At 46.1% G+C, this 18,173-nt stretch overlaps 1 pseudogene; it reads right to left on the bottom strand.

Annotated features, from left to right (window-relative positions):
- Positions 1 to 2,023: 2,023 nt before the first annotated feature.
- Positions 2,024 to 16,888, bottom strand: LOC141581125 (putative uncharacterized protein PRO2829; annotated as a pseudogene).
- Between the last annotated feature and the right edge of the window lie 1,285 nt (positions 16,889 to 18,173).

Raw genomic sequence — 18,173 nt, 5'->3', positions numbered from 1 at the left:
CGGCTACGTTTTGTATTTTTTTGTACAGATGACGTTTCACTGTGTTGCCCAGGCTTGTCTCAAACGGCTGAGCTCAAGTGGTCCTCCTGCCTCGGTTTCCTAAAGTGCCGGGATTAGAGGTGCGAGCCACCGCAACACACTCGTACTTGTGTATTTCCGTTCCAGTTGTACTGGGGAGCTCTTACAGCATAGTCTGCGGTCTATCCTGGAGGATGTCTGTGTGTGCGACAGTATATTCTGCAACATTTTAGATTCCATTTTGGATGCTGTCATCGGGACTGTGTGTCCCTGTGCTGGAACTGAAGTGAAACTTGGCTCAACAATCCATTGCTCTTCTCTAGAAATCCAGCTTAATTCTCTTGGTTAAAGATCAGGTATGTATAGTAGGAATTGTTCTTTCTCTTGGGAGACAAAACTCAGGAGGGTTGTCCCTTGATGAATGAGGCTAACCTGCTGAGCCTTTGAAGCAAGGACCTGGAGATGGTCCTTTCAGGGGATTATGTTCTGGATTCCAGAAAATGTGCAAACAGGGCCAGTAAATGCATCTTTATTTTTGTGTCCATTTTAACCTAGTTGCACAAATTCCAGCAAAAAACCCATTGTGCTGGAGCTAGAAAATCTCATGCTGTGACCCTCCCGAGGGAAGCACTTTCTGTTTGAAAGAAAAGAAGTCGCTTCCCTCAGGGGGTTACTGTTTGAGAAAAGCAATGTTGAAGTTGATGCTGATCTTGGTAAGACATTTGCAGGACATGCTTATAATCAGGCCTGGATGATGTTGGGGTTCTGTTTTGTTTTGTTTTTTTCTAAGACAGGGTCTCTCTTGCCCAGTCTGGAGTGTGGTGGCACTTCCAACCTAGATATCCTGGGCTCAAGTGGTCCTCTTTTAATTTTATTTTTTATTTTTTGAGACAGAGTCTGACTCTATCACCCAGGCTGGAGTGCAGTTACAGGATCTCCACGCACCACAACTTCTGCCTCCCAGATTCAGCGATTCTCCCACCTCAGCCTCCAAAATAGCTGGGATTATAAGCACCCACCCCCACACCCTGTTAATTTTTGTATTTTTGGCAGACAAATGGTTTCACCATGTTGGCCAGGCTGGGGTCAATTCCTGACCTCAGGTGATCCTCCTCCCTGGCCTCCCAAAGTGGTGGGATTACAGGTGTGAGCCACCATGCCTGGCCTCTTCAGCATCTTAGATTCCATTTTGGATGCTCCCATTGCAATGTGTCCCTGTACTAGAACGCAAGTGAACACTTGGCTCAACATCCATTGCTGTTCTCTAGAAATCCAGCCCAATCACTTGGTTAAATATAAGGTATGTTTAGTAGGCATTGCTTTATCTCTTTGTGGACAAAACTCAGGATGATTGCCCTGTGCTGAACAAGGCTAACCTGCTGAGCCTTTGAAACAGGGAACTGGAGATGGTCCTTTTAAAAGGGTTTATGTCCTGAATTCCAGAAAACATGCAAACAGGGCCAGTATGCACCATCTTTATTGTTGTGTCCATTTTAATCTGGTGTAGGAAAATTTCCACAGAAAACCCAGAATGCTGGAGCAAGAACTCATGCTGTGACCCTCCAAAGGAAAACGCTTTCTGTTGTCTATAAGAAATGAATGAGTTTTCCTTTAGAGTGTTACCGTTTGAGAAAAGCAACGATGAAGCTGATGCTGAATGAACTCGGTAATACCTCTGCAGAACATGCCTATAATCAGACTCGGATGATGGTGGGGTTTTTTTTGTTTTTGTTTTTGTTTTTGTTTTTAAGATAGGGTCTCTGTTGCTCAGGCCGGAATGTGGTGGCACTTATAACCTAGGTCTCTTGTGCTCAAATGGTCCTCTTTTTTGGGACAGAGTCTTGCCCTGTGAGCCAGGCTGCAATGCAGTGGCTCAGTCTCAGCTCACTGCAGCCCTCGCCTCCCGGTTTCAAGGGATTCTCCTGCCTCAGATTTCTGAGTAGCTAGGAATAGAGGTGACTGACGCCACACCTGGCTAATATTTGCATTTTTCTTTCTTACTTATTTACTTTTTGTTTTTGTTTTTGTTTTTTTATTTTTTGAGACGGAGTTTCGCTCTTGTTACCCAGGCTGGAGTGCAATGGCGCGATCTCGGCTCACCGCAACCTCCGCCTCCTGGGTTCAGGCAATTCTCCTGCCTCAGCCTCCTGAGTAGCTGGGATTACAGGCATGCGCCACCATGCCCAGGTAATTTTTTGTATTTTTAGTAGAGACGGGGTTTCACCATGTTGACCAGGATGGTCTTGATCTCTTGACCTCGTGATCCACCCGCCTCGGCCTCCCAAAGTGCTGGGATTACAGGCTTGAGCCACCGCGCCCGGCCACTTACTTACTTTTGATACGAAGTCTTGCTGTCACTCATCCTGGAGTGCAGTGGCAGGATCTCAGCTGACTGCAACCGTTGCCTCTTGGGTTCAAGCAGTTCTTCTGCCTCAGCCTCCCAAGTAGCTGGAATTACAAGTGCCCACTACCACACCTGGCTACGTTTGTTTTAGTGGAGGATGGGTTTCACCATGTAGGCTAGGCTGGTCTCTAGTCCGGGAGCGCTCAAGTGAGTTGCCCGCCTTAGCCTCCCAAAGTGCTGAAAATGCAGGTGTGAGCTACTTCGGCGAGCCATGAACACCTTTTACATGATGGAAATTATTCTGGCACTGGTTTATACATAGAACCTCACCTAGGGTCAGGTAGAGTTGAAGGGGACACTAGTGTCCCTTGATGATGGGATGTGCACTGCTTACCAGGAGCACAGAGGTGGGGAGTGCATGGGATTTGAATTTTCATTGGGTAAATGAAGCTGAAATTATGCGTGCATGACCAGCTCACACATGCAACGAGATGTGTGTGTGCAGCAATGTATGTTCTTCAACATCTTAGATTCCATTTTGGATGCTCCCGTCTGGACTGTGTGTCCCTGTACCGGAACTCGAGTGAACACTTGGCTGAAAATCCATTGCTGTTCTCTAGAAATCCAGATGAATTCTCTTGGCTAAAGATAAGGTATGTCTAGTAGGCATTGCTTTTTCTTTCTGGAGTCAAAACTCAGGAGGATTGCTCCTTGATGAGCAAGGGTAACCTGCTGAGCCTTGGAAGTGAGAAACTGGAGACGGTCCTTTTACGGGTTTATGTTCTGGATTCCAGGAAACATGCAAACAGGACCAATAAATGTATCTTTATTTTTGTGTCCATTTTAACCTGGTCAAGGGAAATCCCAACAAAAATCCCAGAGTGCTGGGGCAAGAAGATCTCAGGCTGTGACCCCCTGGAGGGGCGTGCTTTCTGTTGTTTGTAAACAAACAAAGCTCATCCCTCTAGAGTGTCACCGTTTGACAAGAGCAACGCTGAAATTGATGCTGACCTTAGTAACACATTTGCAGAACATGCTTATAGTCAGACGTGGATGATGTTGGGGTTTTGTGTTTGTTCTGTTTTTTGTTTTGGTTTGGTTTGGTTTTTTTCCTATGACAGGGTGTGTGTTGCCCAGGCTGGAGTGCGGTGGCACTTCCAATCTGCATCTGTTGGGCTCAAGTGGTTCTCTTTTTTGGGACAGAGTCTCACCCAGTCACCCTGGTGACAGAGTGCAGTGTCAGGAACTTCACTCACTGCAACGTATGCGGCCTGGGTTCAGGCAGTTTTCCTGCCTCAGCCTCCTGAGCAACTAAGATAACAGGCATGTGCCACTACACCCAGGTAATTTTTGTATTTTTATTGTTTATTTTTGAAGCAGCATTCCACTCTCTTGTCCAGGCTAGAGTGCAGTGGTGCTATCTCGGCTCAGCTGCAACCTTTACTTCCCACCTCAGCCTCCTGAATAACTGTCTGCAGGTATGCACCACCACCTGGCTATCTCTTGTATGTTTTGTATAGATGTGGGTTCACCATATTGCCAGGCCTGGTCTCAAACCCCTGAGTTGAAGTGATCCTCCCACCTCAGCCCCCTAAAGTGCCGAGAGGAGAGGTGTGAGCCACTGTGATCGACCAGTTCTTGTGTGTTCCTGCTCAAATTTATTGAGGAGCTTTTGCTGCGTAGCCTGGGGTCTATCCTGGAAGATGTTTATACCCCTGACAATGTATGTTCTTCAACATCTTAGATTTCATTTTGGATGCCCCCATGGGGACTATGTGTTTCTGTGCTGGAACTCAAGCGAACACTTTGCTCAATATCCATTGCTGTTCTCTAGAAATCCAGCCCAATTCTTTTGGTTAAAGATAAGGTACGTCTAGTGGGCATTGCATTTTCTCTTTGAGGACAAAAGTCAGGAGGATTGCTCCTTCATGATGAATGCTAACTTACTGAGCCTCTGAAGCAAGGAACTGGAGACGGTCCTTTTAGCGGTTTATGTTCTGGATTCCAGAAAACATGGAAACAGGGCCAGTAAATACATCTTTGTTTTTTGTGTTCATTTGTTTTTTTGAGACACAGTCTTGTTTAGTCACCAGGTGCCAGGCTGGAGTGCAGTGGCGCAGTCTCGGCTCACCACAATCTCCGCCTCCTGGGTTCAAGCAATTCTCCTGCCTCGGCCTCCTGAGTAGCTGGGAATACAGGCACGTGCCACCATGCCCAGCTAATTTTTATACGTTTTTAGTAGAGGGATTTCACCATGTTGGCCAGGATGGTCTTGATCTCTTGACCTCGTGATCTGCCCGCCTCGGCCTCCCAAAGTGGTGGGATTACAGGCGTGAGCCACCGTGCCTGGCTTTTTTGTGTTCATTTTAACTTAGTCAAGAAAGATTCCAAAAAAAAAAAAAAAATTCAACATACTGGAGGAAGATCTCAGGCCGTGACCGTCTACAGGGACGCTCTTTCTGTTGTCAGAAAGAAAAGAAAGTGCATCCTTGTAGTGGGTTATTGTTTGAGAAAAGCAACGTTGAAGTGGATGCTGATCTTGTTAATACATTTGCAGAGCATGCTTATAGTCAGACTTAGATGATAAAAGATGTTGTTTTTGTTTTTGTTTTTCTTAAGATTGGGTGTCTGTTGCCCAGGCTGGAGTGGAGTGGCGCTTCCAACCTAGATCTCTTGGGCTGAAATGATCCTCTTTTTTAGGACAGTTTCACTCTGTGACCCAGACTGGAGTGCAGTGGCAGAAACTCACCTCAGTGTACCCTCTGCCTTCCGGGTTCAAGCCATTCTCCTCATGCAGCCTGCCAAGCAGCTGGGATTAGAAGCATGAGCCACCATGCCCGGGTAATTGTTGCATTATTTATTTATTACTGATTGATTGGGACAGGGTCTCGTTGTCTCACCCAGGCTGGAGTGCAGTGGCACAATCTCTGCTCACTGCAACCTCCGCCTCCCAGGTTCAAGCAATTCTCCTGCCTCAGCCTCCCGAGTAGCTGGGATTACAGGTGTGTACCACCATGCCCAGCTAACTTAGACTCCATTTTGGATGCTCCCATCGGGACTGCGTATTCCTGTACTGGAACTCAAGTGAACACATGGCTCAAAATCCGTTGCTGATCTCTGGAAATCCAGCCCAATTCTCTTGGTCAAAGGTAAGGTATGTCTAGTGGGCACTGCTTTTTCTCTTTGGAGACAAAGATAATTCCAACAAAAAAAAATTCAGAGTGCTGGAGCAAGAAGATTTCATGCTGTGACCCTCCAAAGGGAAGCGCTTTTTTATTGTCTGAAAGAAAAGAAGGCGCTCCCCTTTAGAGGTTTACGGTTTGAGAAAAGCAACGTTGACGTTGATGCTGATCTTGGTAAGGCATTTGCAGGGCAAGCTTATAATCAGACTTGTCTGATGGTGGGGTTCTATTTTGGTTTTGTTTCTTTCTGAAGACAGGGTCTCTTCTGCCCAGGCTGGAGTGTGCTGGCACTTCCAATCTAGATCCCTCAGGCTCAAGGTGTCCTCCATTTATCTATTTATTTAGAGATGGAGTCACCCTGTTGCCCAGGCTGGAATGCAGCGTGTCCAGTTTAACCTGGTCAAGGATAATTCCGGCAAAAAAATCCATGGTGCTTGAGCAAGAAGGTCTTGCTGTAGCCCCCTTGAGGGAAACACTTTCTGTTGTGTCAAAGAAGAGAAAGTGCTTCCCTTTAGAGAGTTACTGTTCGAGAAAAGCAACATTGAAGCTGATGCTCAGCCTCCCAAGTAGCTGGGATTTCAGGTGCCCACCGCCACAGCTGGCTTGAATTTTTTTTTTTTTTTAAATTTTTATTTTTAGTAGAGACAGATTTTCACCTTATTGGCCAGACTGGTCTCAAGCAACAGACCTCAGGTGATCCTCCTGTCTTGCCTTCCCAAAATGATGGAAATAAAGGTGTGAGCGACTGTACTCGGCCTTGTCTTATATTTAAAATTGGGGAGCGGGGAGGATGCCCATACCTAAACAGCAAGTCATTTGTTATTCAAGTAGCTCTCAAATATGTCGTTTATCAGAATTACAGATTTAACTGGGAGGGGGAGGGCATAAACCAAAGGTATTGCTTTTTGTCTTTCGGATCAACACTCAGGAGTATTGCCCTTTGATGAACAAGGCGAACCTGCTGAGCCTTTGAAGCAGTGAACTAGAGATGGTCCTTTTAGGGGTTTATGTTCTGAATTCCAGAAAACATGCAAACAGGGCCAATAAAAGCATCTTTAGTTTTGTGTCGAGTTTAACCTGGTCAAGGAAAATTCCAACAACGAACCCAGAGTACTGGAGCAAGAAGATCTCCTGCTATGACCCTCTAGAGGGACGCACGTTCTGTTGTCTGTAAGAAAAGTTCGTGCATCCTTTTAGAGTGTCATTGTTTGAGAAAAGCAATATTGAAGTCGATGCTGATCTTGGTAATGCGTTTGCAACCCATGCTTATAGTCAGACTTGGATGACGTTGAGGTTCTGTTTTTGTTTTGTTTTCTTCCAAGGCAGGATCTCTGTTCCCCAGGCTGGAGTGGGTGGCACTTCCAATGAGATCTCTCGGGCTCCAGGGATCCCCTTTTTACTTATTTTTAATTTATTTTTATATTTATTTATTTATTTATTTATTTTTGAGATGGAGTTTTCCCTTTTGCCCAGGCTGGAGTGCAATGGCATGATCTCAGCAACCTCCCCCTCCTGGGTTCAAGCGATCCTCCTGCCTCAGCCTCCTGGGAGGGTGGGATTAAAAGCACCCACCACCACGCCCAGCTAATTTTTGTGTTTTTAGTAGAGTCGGGGTATCGCCATGTTGGCCAGGCTGGTCTTGAACTCTTGACCTAAGGTGATCTGCTCCCCTTGACCTCCCAAAACGCTGGATTTACAGGCGTAAGCCACATGCCCAGCCTCAAGTGGTCCTCTTGAGTCAGCCTAGACTGTGGTCTCTGCTGGAGGATTTTTGTGTGTGCGACAGTGTATATTCTTCAACATCTTAGGTTTCATTTTGGTTGCCCCCCTCTGGACTGTGTGTTCCTATTGCTGGAACTCAACTGAACGCTTGGCTCAGCTTTCCTTGCTGTTCTCCAGAAATTCTGCCCGATTCTCTTGGTTAAAGATAAGGTATGTCTAGGAGGCGTTGCTTTTTCTGTTTGAGGACAAAACTCAGGAGGATTTCCCTTTGTTTTTTTTTTTTTTTTTGAGATGGAGTTTCGCTCTTGTTACCCAGGCTGGAGTGCAATGGCGTGATCTCGGCTCACCGCCACCTCCGCCTCCTGGGCTCAGGCAATTCTCCTGCCTCAGCCTCCCGAGTAGCTGGGATGACAGGCACGCGCCACCATGCCCAGCTCATTTTTTGTATTTTTAGTGGAGACGGGGTTTCACCATGTTGACCAGGATGGTCTCGATCTCTCGACCTCGTGATCCACCCGCCTCGGCCTCCCAAAGTGCTGGGATTACAGGCGTGAGCCACCGCGCCCGGCAAATGCATCTTTATTTTTTGTGTCCATTTTAACCTGGTCAAGGGAAATTCCAACAAAATACCCACAGTGCTGGAGCAAGAAGATCTCATGCTGTGATCCTCTAAAGGGAAGCACTTTCTGTTGTACAAAAAAAAAGCAAAGCGCTTCCTTTTAGAGTGTCACCGTTTGAGCAAAGCAACGTTGAAGCTGGTGCTGATCTTGGTAATACATTTGCAGAGCATGCGTATAATCAAGACTTGAATGATGGTGGGGTTCTGTTTTCTTTGTTTATTATTTGTTTGTTTGTTTGTTTTCTTTTTTTTTTTTTTTTTTTTTTTTTTTTTTGAGACGGAGTTTCGCTCTCGTTACCCAGGCTGGAGTGCAATGGCGCGATCTCGGCTCACCGCAACCTCTGCCTGGGCTCAGGCAATTCTCCTGCCTCAGCCTCCTAAGTAGCTGGGATTACAGGCATGCGCCACCACGCCCAGCTAGTTTTTTGTATTTTTAGTAGAGACGGGGTTTCACTATGTTGACCAAGATGGTCTCGATCTCTCGACCTCGTGATCCACCCACCTCGGCCTCCCAAAGTGCTGGGATTACAGGCTTGAGCCACCGCGCCCGGCCTTGTTTGTTTGTTTTCTAAGACTGGGTATCTGTTGCCCAGGTTGGAGTGTGGTGGAACTTCCAACCTAGGTCTCTTGGGCCTAAATGGTCCTATTTTATGGGACAGAGTCTTGCTCTGTTACCCAGGTTAGAGTGCAGTGATGCAGTCTTGACTCAGTGTAACCTCTACATCCCAAGTTTAAGTGATTCTCTTTCCTCACCTTCCTGAGTAGCTGGGATGGCAGGGGCCCTACGTCACGCCCAGTTAGTATTTGTTATTGTTGTTTTAAATGATTTATTTATAGTTTATTTTTTGAGACAGAGTCTCCCTGTCTCCCAGGCTGGAGGGCAATAGGGAGATCCTGCTGACTGCAACCTCTGCTTCTTGGGTTTAAGCAGTTCTCCTTCCTCAGCCTCCCAAGTAGCTTGAATTACAGTTTGCCTGCCACCACGCCCAACTACTTTCTGTATATATATTTTTAGTAGAGATTGTGTTTCACCAGGTTGGCCAGGCTGGTCTCAAACCCCTGACTTCAAGTGAGCCGCTCACCTCAGCCTCCCAAAGTGGTGAGAATACAGGTGTGTTTCACCGTGGGTGGCCATCAACACCTTTAACTCCATGGAAATTATTCCAGCACTGGTTTATAGAACCTCACTTGGGGTTCAGGTAGAGTTGAAGGAGACCTCAGTGTCCCTTGAATATGGGTTGTGGGCTGCTTAACAAGAGCACGAAGGTGGAATGCGTGGAGTTTCCGTGTTTATTGGGTAAATGAAGCTGACATCTTGGGTGGGTGACCAGGAGGTCTGTGCATGACACATATGTCTCACTATGCTGCCCAGGCTAAACTGGGGTTAGATCCTCCTGCCTCTGCCCTCCCCCATCCTTCATAGATGGGCACAGATGTGAATATTAACCCATGCACAGGAGGAGGAAATGAAGGACTGTTCTTTGGTTCATGCCCCACCCCCAGTTTAGTTTGTATTTTAGATAAACAAAGTATTTGAGTTGGACTTGAGCAGCAAATGATTTGCTGTTTAGGTGTGGACATCTTTTTTTTTTTTTTTTTTTTCTTTACTGATTTGAAATATGGGAATAGTCCAGATGCGGTGGCTCAGGCTTGTAAATCCAGCACCTTGGGAGGCCAAGACAGGAGGATCACCTGAGGTCAGTCGTGTCCCTGCACTGGAACTCAAGTGAACACATGGTTCGAAATCCATTGCTTTTGTCTAGAAATCTTGCCCAGTTCTCTTGGTGAAGTATGAGGTATGTATAGTAGGCATTGCTTTTTCTTGCCGGAGATAAAACTCAGGAGGATTGCCCCATGATAAACAAGGTTAACCTGCTGAGCCTTTGAAGCAAGGAATTCAAGATTGTCCTTTTAGATGTTTGTATTCTGCATTGCAGAAAACATGCAAACAAGGCTAATAAATACATCTTTATTTTTGTCTCCATTTAAACCTAGTGAAGGAAGATTTCAACAGAAAATTCACCCTTCGGAGGAAGGACATCTCAGGCGGTGACCCTCTAGACGGATGCACTTTCTTTGTCTGAAAGAAATAGAAAGTGTACCCGTTTAGAGGATTACTGTTTGAGAAAAGCAACGTTGAAGCGGAGGCTGGTCTTGGTAATACCTTTGCAGAGCATGCTTACAGTCAGAATTGGATGATGTTGGGTTTTTTTTTTTTTTTCCCTTTTCCTAAGACAAAAGGTGTCTGTTGCCCAGGCTGGATTACGGTGGCACTTCTAACCTATATCTGTTGGGCTCAGGTGGTTCTCTTTTTTGGGACAGTCTCACTCTGTGACCCAGGGTGGAGTGCAGTAGCAGGAACTCCACTCACTGCAACCTCCGCCTCCTGGATTTAAGGAATTCTCTTGCCTAAGCCTCCAGAGCAGCTGGGATTACAGGCATGTGCCATCATACTCAGCTAATTTTTGTAGTTTTATTATTGATCGATTGATTGATTTTTGAGACAGAGTCTTGCTCTATCACCCAGGCTGAATTGCAGTGATGAGGTCTTGGCTCATGGCAACCTCCACCTTCAATGTCAGCCTCCTGAATAGCTGTCTACAGGCACACACCAGCATACCAGGCTAACTTCTGTATTTTATCTACAGGCCTGGTTTCACCTTGTTGCCCAGGCTAGTCTTGAACTCCTGAGCTCAAGTGATTTGACCACCTTGGCCTCCTAAAGTGCGGCAATTTAAAATATGATCCCCCATGCCCTGCCCTTATTTGTGTGTTTATCCTCAAATTGTATTAGGGAGGTTTTTTGCTTGCTTTTTATGGTTTTTTTTTTTTTTTTTTTCCAGATGGAATTTTACTCTTGTTGCTTTGTCTGGTGTGCAATGACACGGTCTCAGTTAACTGCAACCTTTGCATCCCCTGTTCCAGTGATTCTCCTGCCTCACCCGCCAAGTAGCTGGAATACAGGCAGGTACCATTAACGCTCGACTCATTTTGTATTTAAAGAGATGGGGTTTCTTGAGGAGATTTATGGCCTCGCCTGTGGTGGTCTATACTGGAGGATGTTTCTGTGTATGACAATGTATATTCTGCAGCATCTTCGATTTCATTTTGGATGCTCTGATCGGGTCTGTGTGTCCCTGTACTGGAACTCAAGTGAACACTGGCTCAACATCATTGCTATTCTCAAGAAATCCAGCCCAATCTCTTGCTTAAATATAATGTATGTCTAGTAAGCATTGCTTTTTCTCTTTGGGGACAAAATTCAGAAGGATTGCTCCTTCATGAACAAGGCTAACCTGCTGAGCCTTTGAAGCAAGGAACTAGAGATGGTCTTTTTAGGGGTTTATATTCTGGATTCTGGAAACAGGCAAACAGGGCCAATAAATGCATCTTTTTTTGTGTGTCCGTTTTCACCTGGTCGGGGAAAATTTCCCAAACATCCCATGGTCCTGGAGCAAGAAGATGTCACGCTGTGACCCTCTAAAGGGTGGTGCGTTCTGCTGTCTAAAAGAAAAACATCGAACGCGCCCCCCTTTAGCGGGTAACTGTGTGAGGAAAGCCAGGTGGAAGTGGGTGCCGATCTTGGTAAGACACTTGCAGAGCGTGCTTCTAATCAGACTTGCATGATGTCGGGTTCTGTTTTTGCTTTGCTTTTTTTTTCTAAGACTGGGTGTTTGTTGCCCAGGCTGGAGTGTGGTGACGCTTCCAACCTTGATCTTTTAGGTTCAAACGGTCCTTTTGTTTTTCTTTTTTTTCTTTCTTTTTTTTTTTTTTTTTTGAGATGGAGTTTCACTCTTGTTACACAGGCTGGAGTGCAATGGCGCCGTCTCGGCTCACCGCAACCTCCGCCTCCTGGGTTCAGGCAATTCTCCTGCCTCAGCCTCCTGAGTAGCTGGGATTACAGGCACGTGCCACCATGCCCAGCTGATTTTTTTGTATTTTTAGTAGAGACGGGGTTTCACCATGTTGACCAGGATGGTCTCGATCTCTCGACATCGTGATCCACCCGCCTCGGCCTCCCAAAGTGCTGGGATTACAGGCGTGAGCCACCGCGCCCGGCTAGGTCCTTTTGTTTTTCTTTCTTGAGAGAGAATCTGGCGGTGACACCCAGGTTGGAGTGTCTCTTTGGGGACAAAACTCAGAAAGATTACCTTCTGATGAACAGTGCTAACCTGCTGAGCCTTTGAAGTAGCAACTGGAGATGGTCCCTGTAGGGGATTACGTTCTTGCTTCTAGCCATGGATTTTGAACTTTTGGCCTAGTCTGTGGCGGTCTATTTTGGAGTATATTTGTGTATGACCCTGTATATTCTTCAACAGCTTAGATTTAATTTTGGATGTTCCAATAGGGACTGTGTGTCCCTGTGCTGGAACTCAGGTGAAAGGTTGGCTCAGAATCCATTGCTCTTCTTGAGAAATCCAGCCCAGTACTCTTGGTTAAATATAAGGTATATGTAGTAGGCATTGTTTTTTATTTCTGGAGAAAAAACTCAGGAGGATTGCCTGATGATTATCAGGGCCAACCTGCTGAGCCTTTGAAGCATGGACCCTGAGCTGGCCCTTTTAGGGGTTTATGCTCTGGATGTTAGAAAACACGCAAAGAAGGTAAATACATGCATCTTTATTTTTGAGTCTATTTTAACCTGGTCAAGAAAGATTCCAACAAAAAATCCACGGTGCTGGAGGAAGAAGATCTCAGGCTGTGACCCTCTAAAGGGATGCACTTTCTGTGATGTTAAAAAAGCATAAGTCGCGTCCCTTTAGAGTGTTACGGTTTGAGGAAAACAACGATGAAGTTGATGCTGATCTTGGTAAGACATTTGCAGGGCATGCTTATAGTCAGACCTGGATGATGTTGGGGTTCTGTTTTTGTTTTGTTGTTTCTAAGACAGGGTCTCTGTTACCCAGACTGTAGTGTGGTGGCACTTCCAACCTAGATCTCTTGGGCTCAAGTGGTCCTCTTTTAATTTAATCTAATTTAATTTATTTATTTTTTTGAGACGGAGTTTCGCTCTTGTTACCCAGGCTGGAGTGCAATGGCGCGATCTCGGCTCACCGCAGCCTCCGCCTCCTGGGTTCGCCTGAATTCTCCTGCCTCAACCTCCTGAGTAGCTGGGATTACAGGCGCATGCCACCATGCCCAGCTAGTTTTTTGTATTTTTAGTAGAGACGGGGTTTCACCATGTTGATCAGGATGGTCTCGATCTCTTGACTTCATGATCCACCCGCCTTGGCCTCCCAAAGTGCTGGTATTACAGGCTTGAGCCACCGCGCCTGGCCTTTTTTTATTTTTTGTGACAGAGTCTCACTCTATCACCCAGGCTGGAGTACAGTCGTAGGATCTCTACTCACCGCAACTTCTGCCTCCCAGGTTCCAGCGATTCTCCCACCTCAGTCTCCCAAATAGCTGGGATTATAAGCACCCACCCCCACACCCTGTTAATTTTTGTATTTTTAGCAGACAGGTGGTTTCACCATGTTTGCTAGGCTGGTGTCAATTCCTTAAGTCAAGTGATTCTCCTCCCTGGCCTCCCAAAGTGGTGGGATTACAGATGTGAGCCACCGTGCCTGGCCTCTTCAACGTCTGAGATTCCATTTTGGTTGCTCCCATTGCAGTGTGTCCCTGTACTGAAACGCAAGTGAAGACTTGGCTCGACATCCATTGCTGTTCTCTAGAAATCCAGCCCAGTTCTCCTGGTTAAATATAAGGTATGTCTAGTGGGTGCTGCTTTTTCTGTTTGTAGACAAAACTCAAGATGATTGCCCCGTGATGAACAAGGCTAACCTGCTGAGCCTTTGAAGAAAGGAACTGGAGATGTTCCTTTTAAGGGTTTGTGTTCCGGATTCCATAAAACATGCAAATAGGGCTAATAAATGCATCTTTATTTTTGTATGCATTTTAACCTGGTCAAAAAAAAAAAAAGTTCATAAACCCAGAGTCCTAGGCAAGAAGATCTCATGCTGTGACCCTCCAAAGGGAAGCGCCTTTTTGTCGTCTGAAAGAAAACAAGGCACTTCCCTTTAGAGAGTTAAAGATTGAGAAAAGCAACCTTGAAGCTGATGCTGATCTTGGTGATACCTTAGCGGGGCATGTTTATCATCTGGCTTGGATGTTGGTGGAGTTCTGCTTTTTTTTTCTTTTTGTTTTAAGACCAGGTCTCTGTTACCCAGGCTGGAGTGTGGTGGCACTTCCCACCTAGGTGTCTTAGGCTCCAATGGTCCTCTTTTTTGGGACAAAGTCTTGCTCTGTGATCCAGGCTGGAGTGCCATGGTATGATCTTGGCTCACTGAAACCTTCACCTCCCAGTTTCAAGGGATTCTCCTTCCTCAGATTCCTGAGTAGCTGGGATTATAGGTGCCTAATTCCATGCCTGTATAATATTTACATTTTTTCATTTTTACTTATTTTGGAGATGTAATCTCCCAGTCTCTCAGGCTGGGGGGCAGTGGCAGGGTCTCGGTCTACCCTGGAAGATGTTTATGTGTATGACAATGTGTGTTCTTTAACATGGTAGACTCCATTTTGGCTGCTCCCATCCGGACTGTGTGTCCCTGTACTGAACTCAAGTGAACACTTGGCTTAAAATCCATTGCTGTTCTATAGAAATCCAGCCTGATTCTCATGGTTAAATATGAGGTATGTGTATTAGGCATTGCCTTTTCTTTCTGACAGCAAAACTCACGTGGATTGCCCCTTGACAAACAAGGCTAACCCGCTGAGCCTTTGAAGCAAGGTACCTAGAGATGGTCCTTCTAGAGGTTTTTGTTCTGGATTTCAGGAAACATGAAAATAGGGCCAGTAAATGCATCTTTATTTTTGGGTCCATTTTAATCTGCTCAAGGAAAATGCCAACAAGAAACCTGAAGTGCTGGACCAAGAAGATCTCATGCTGTGCCCCTCTAAAGGGAAGCATTTTCTGTGATTTGGAAGAAAAGAACTCGCTTCCCTTTAGAGCGTCACCGTTTGAGAAAAGCCGCGCTGACATGGATACTGATCTTGGTAATACATTTGCAGAGCATGCTTACAATCAGACGTGGGTGATGTTGGGTTTTTGTGTTTGTTTGTTTGTTTGTTTGTTTGTTTGTTTTTCTAAGACAGGGTGTGTGTTGCCCAGGCTGAGTGCAGTGGCACTTCAACATAGATTTATTGGGCTCAGGTGGTCCTCTTTTTGGGGGCAGAGTCTCATTCTGTGACCCAGGCTGGAGTGTCAGGAACTCCACTCACTGCAACATCTGCCACCTGGGTTCAAGCAATTCTCCTGCCTCAGTCTCCCAGGCCCCTGGGGCTACAGACGTGTTCTGCCATGCCTGCCTAATTTTTGTATTTTTATTATTTATTTATCGATTTTTGAGACAGAGTCTCACCTTTTTGTCTGGGCTGAAGTGCACTGTTGCGATCTCAGCTCAGTGCAACCTCCACCTCCTACCTAGATCTCCTGAATAGCTGCCTGCAGGCATGCACCACCATACCTGGCTGACTTTTGTATATTTTGTACACATGGGTTATACCATGTTGCCAGGGCTGGTCTCGAACTCCTGAGCTCAGGTCATCCTCCAGTCTCTGCTGGGATTAGAGGTGTGAGCCACCATGCCCCACCCATACTTGTGTATTTCTGTTTAAATTTTATTTAGACGTGGTCCGCCCTGGAGGATGTTTGTGCCTGTGACAATGTGTATTCTTCATACCTTAGATTCCATTTTGGATGCCTCCATCGGGACTGTGTGTCCCACTACTGGAATTCAAGTGGACACTTGGCTCAAAATCCATTGGTCTTCTCTAGGAATCTGGCCCAATTATTTTGGTTAAAGATAAGGTATGTCTAGTAGGCATTGCTTTTTTTCTTGGAGACAAAAGTCTGGATCGCCTCTTGATATATAAGACTAACCTGCTGGTTTTTTTTGAAACCTGGGACCTGGAGATGGTCCTTTACAGGTTTATGTTGTGGATTCCGGAAAACACGCAAACAGGGCCGGTAAATGCATGTTTACTTTTGTGTCCGTTTTAACCGGGTCAAGGAAGATGCTAGCCAAAAATCCACAGTGCTGGAGCGAGAAGATCTCAGGCCGTGACCGTCTACAGGGAAGCGCTTTCTGTTGTCTGAAAGAAAAGAAAGTGCAGCCTTGTAGAGAGTTACTGTCCGAGAAAAGCAACGCTGAGGTTGATGCTGATCTTGGTAGGACATTTGCAGAGCATGCTTATACTCAGACTTGGATATGGTGGGGTTTTGCTTTTGTCTGGTTTTATTCCAAGACAAGGTCTTTGTTGCCCAGGCTGGAGTGGGTGGAGCTTCCAACCTAGATCTCTTGGGCTCAAGTGATCCTCTTTTATTTTTATTTTTGACAGGGAGTCTCCCTGTTGTCACTCAGCCTGCAATGCAGTGTCCCTCTGGTGGCTCACTGCAACCTCAGCCTCCTGAGTAGGTGGGATTACAGGTTCATGCCACCGTGCATGTTTAATCTTTGTGTTTTCTCTTCTGTGTTTTTAGAGATTGTTTCACCATGTTGACCAGGCTGTTCTCAAACTCTTGACCTCAGGTGATTCACCCACGTAGGCTCCCCAAAGTGCTGGGATTACAGGCATGAGCCACTCTCATTGGCTTTTTTTTTTTGCTGGTAATTTTGAATCTGGCACCCATTATGAATTTGGATTTCATCTCTGTGTAGGGGCCGTGGTAATCTCTGTCATTCCTTTCTTTTTTCTTTGAGACAGAGTTTTGCTTGGTTGCCAGGCACCAGGCTGGAGTGCAGTGGTGCAGTCTCGGTTCACTGCAACATCTGCCTCCTGGGTTGAAGCAATTCTCCTGCCTCAGCCTTCCGAGTAGCTGGGATTACAGGCACACACCACCATGCCCAGCTAATTTTTGTACTTTACTTAGTAGAGACAGGGTTTCACCATGCTGCCCAGGATGGTCTCGATCTCTTGACCTTGTGATCCGCCCTCCTCAGCCTCCCAAAGTGCTGGGATTACCGGTGTGAGCCACCGCGCCCGGCCCACTCCATTCATTTTTTATGTGTGCTGTCAAAGCAAGCACTTACGAGTAGGAAATATTCTTTTTTTTTTTTTTTTTTTTTTGAGACGGAGTTTCGCTCTTGTTATCCAGGCTGGAGTGCAATGGCGCGATCTCGGCTCACCGCAACCTCCGCCTCCTGGGTTCAGGCAATTCTCCTGCCTCAGCCTCCTGAGTAGCTGGGATTACAGGCACGCGCCACCATGCCCAGCTAATTTTTTGTATTTTTAGTAGAGATGGGGTTTCACCATGTTGACCAGGATGGTCTCGATCTCTTGACCTCGTGATCCACCCGCCTCGGCCTCCCAAAGTGCTGGGATTACAGGCTTGAGCCACCGCGCCCGGCCAGGAAATATTCTTTATGTGAGCATACAGTATATAGAACTTGTGTGTCCCTATACTGGAACTCAAGTGAACACTTGGCTCAAAATCCATTGCCCTTCTCTAGAAGTCCTGCCCAGTTCTCATGGTTAAAGATAAGGTATGTCTAGTAGGCATTGCTTTTTTTCTTTGAGAACGCAACTCATGAGGATTGCCCCTTAATGAACAAGGCGAACCTGCTGAGCCTTTGAAGCATGGAACTGAGATGGTTCTTTTAGGGGTTTATGTTCTGGATTCCAGAAAACATGGAAACAGGGCCAGTAAATGCATGTTTACTTTGGTTTCCATTTTAACCTGCTCAAGGAAAATTTCATCAAGAAATCTGTGGTGCTGGAGCAAGAAGATCCCAGGCTGTGACCCTCTCGAGGGAAGCGCTTTCTATTGTCTGCAAAAAAAAAAAGGCGCTTCTCTTGAGAGTGTTACGGTTTGAGAAAAGCAGCGTTGAAGTTGTTGCTGATCTTGGTAATACATTTGCAGAGCATGCTTATAGTCAGACTTGGACAATGGTGGGGTTCTGTGTTTGTGTTTTTCCAAGACTGGCTCTCTGTTGCCCAGTCTAGAGTGGGGTGGCACTTCCAACCTGGATTTCTTGGGCTGAAGTGGTCCTCTCTTTATTTAGAGATGGAATTTCATTCTGTTACCCAGGCTGGAGTGCAGTGGCCGGATCTCCAATCATTGCAACTCCCACCTCCCCTGTTTCAGCAATTCTTTCACCTTAGCCTTGCAAGTAGCTGATATTACCAGTGCCCACCACCACATCCTGCCAATTTTTGTATTTTTAGGTGAGAAGGGGTTTCACCATGTTGGCCAGGCTGGTCTCAACTCCTGACCTCATGTGATCCACCTGCCTTGGCCTCCCAAAGTGCTGGGATTACATGGATGAGCCAACATGTCCAGCCT

Source organism: Saimiri boliviensis, chromosome 14, assembly GCF_048565385.1.
Source record: "Saimiri boliviensis isolate mSaiBol1 chromosome 14, mSaiBol1.pri, whole genome shotgun sequence".
Taxonomy (NCBI): domain Eukaryota; kingdom Metazoa; phylum Chordata; class Mammalia; order Primates; family Cebidae; genus Saimiri; species Saimiri boliviensis.
The sequence above is the reverse complement of the archived record's forward strand: the minus strand, read 5'-3'. Positions and strand labels throughout refer to the sequence as shown.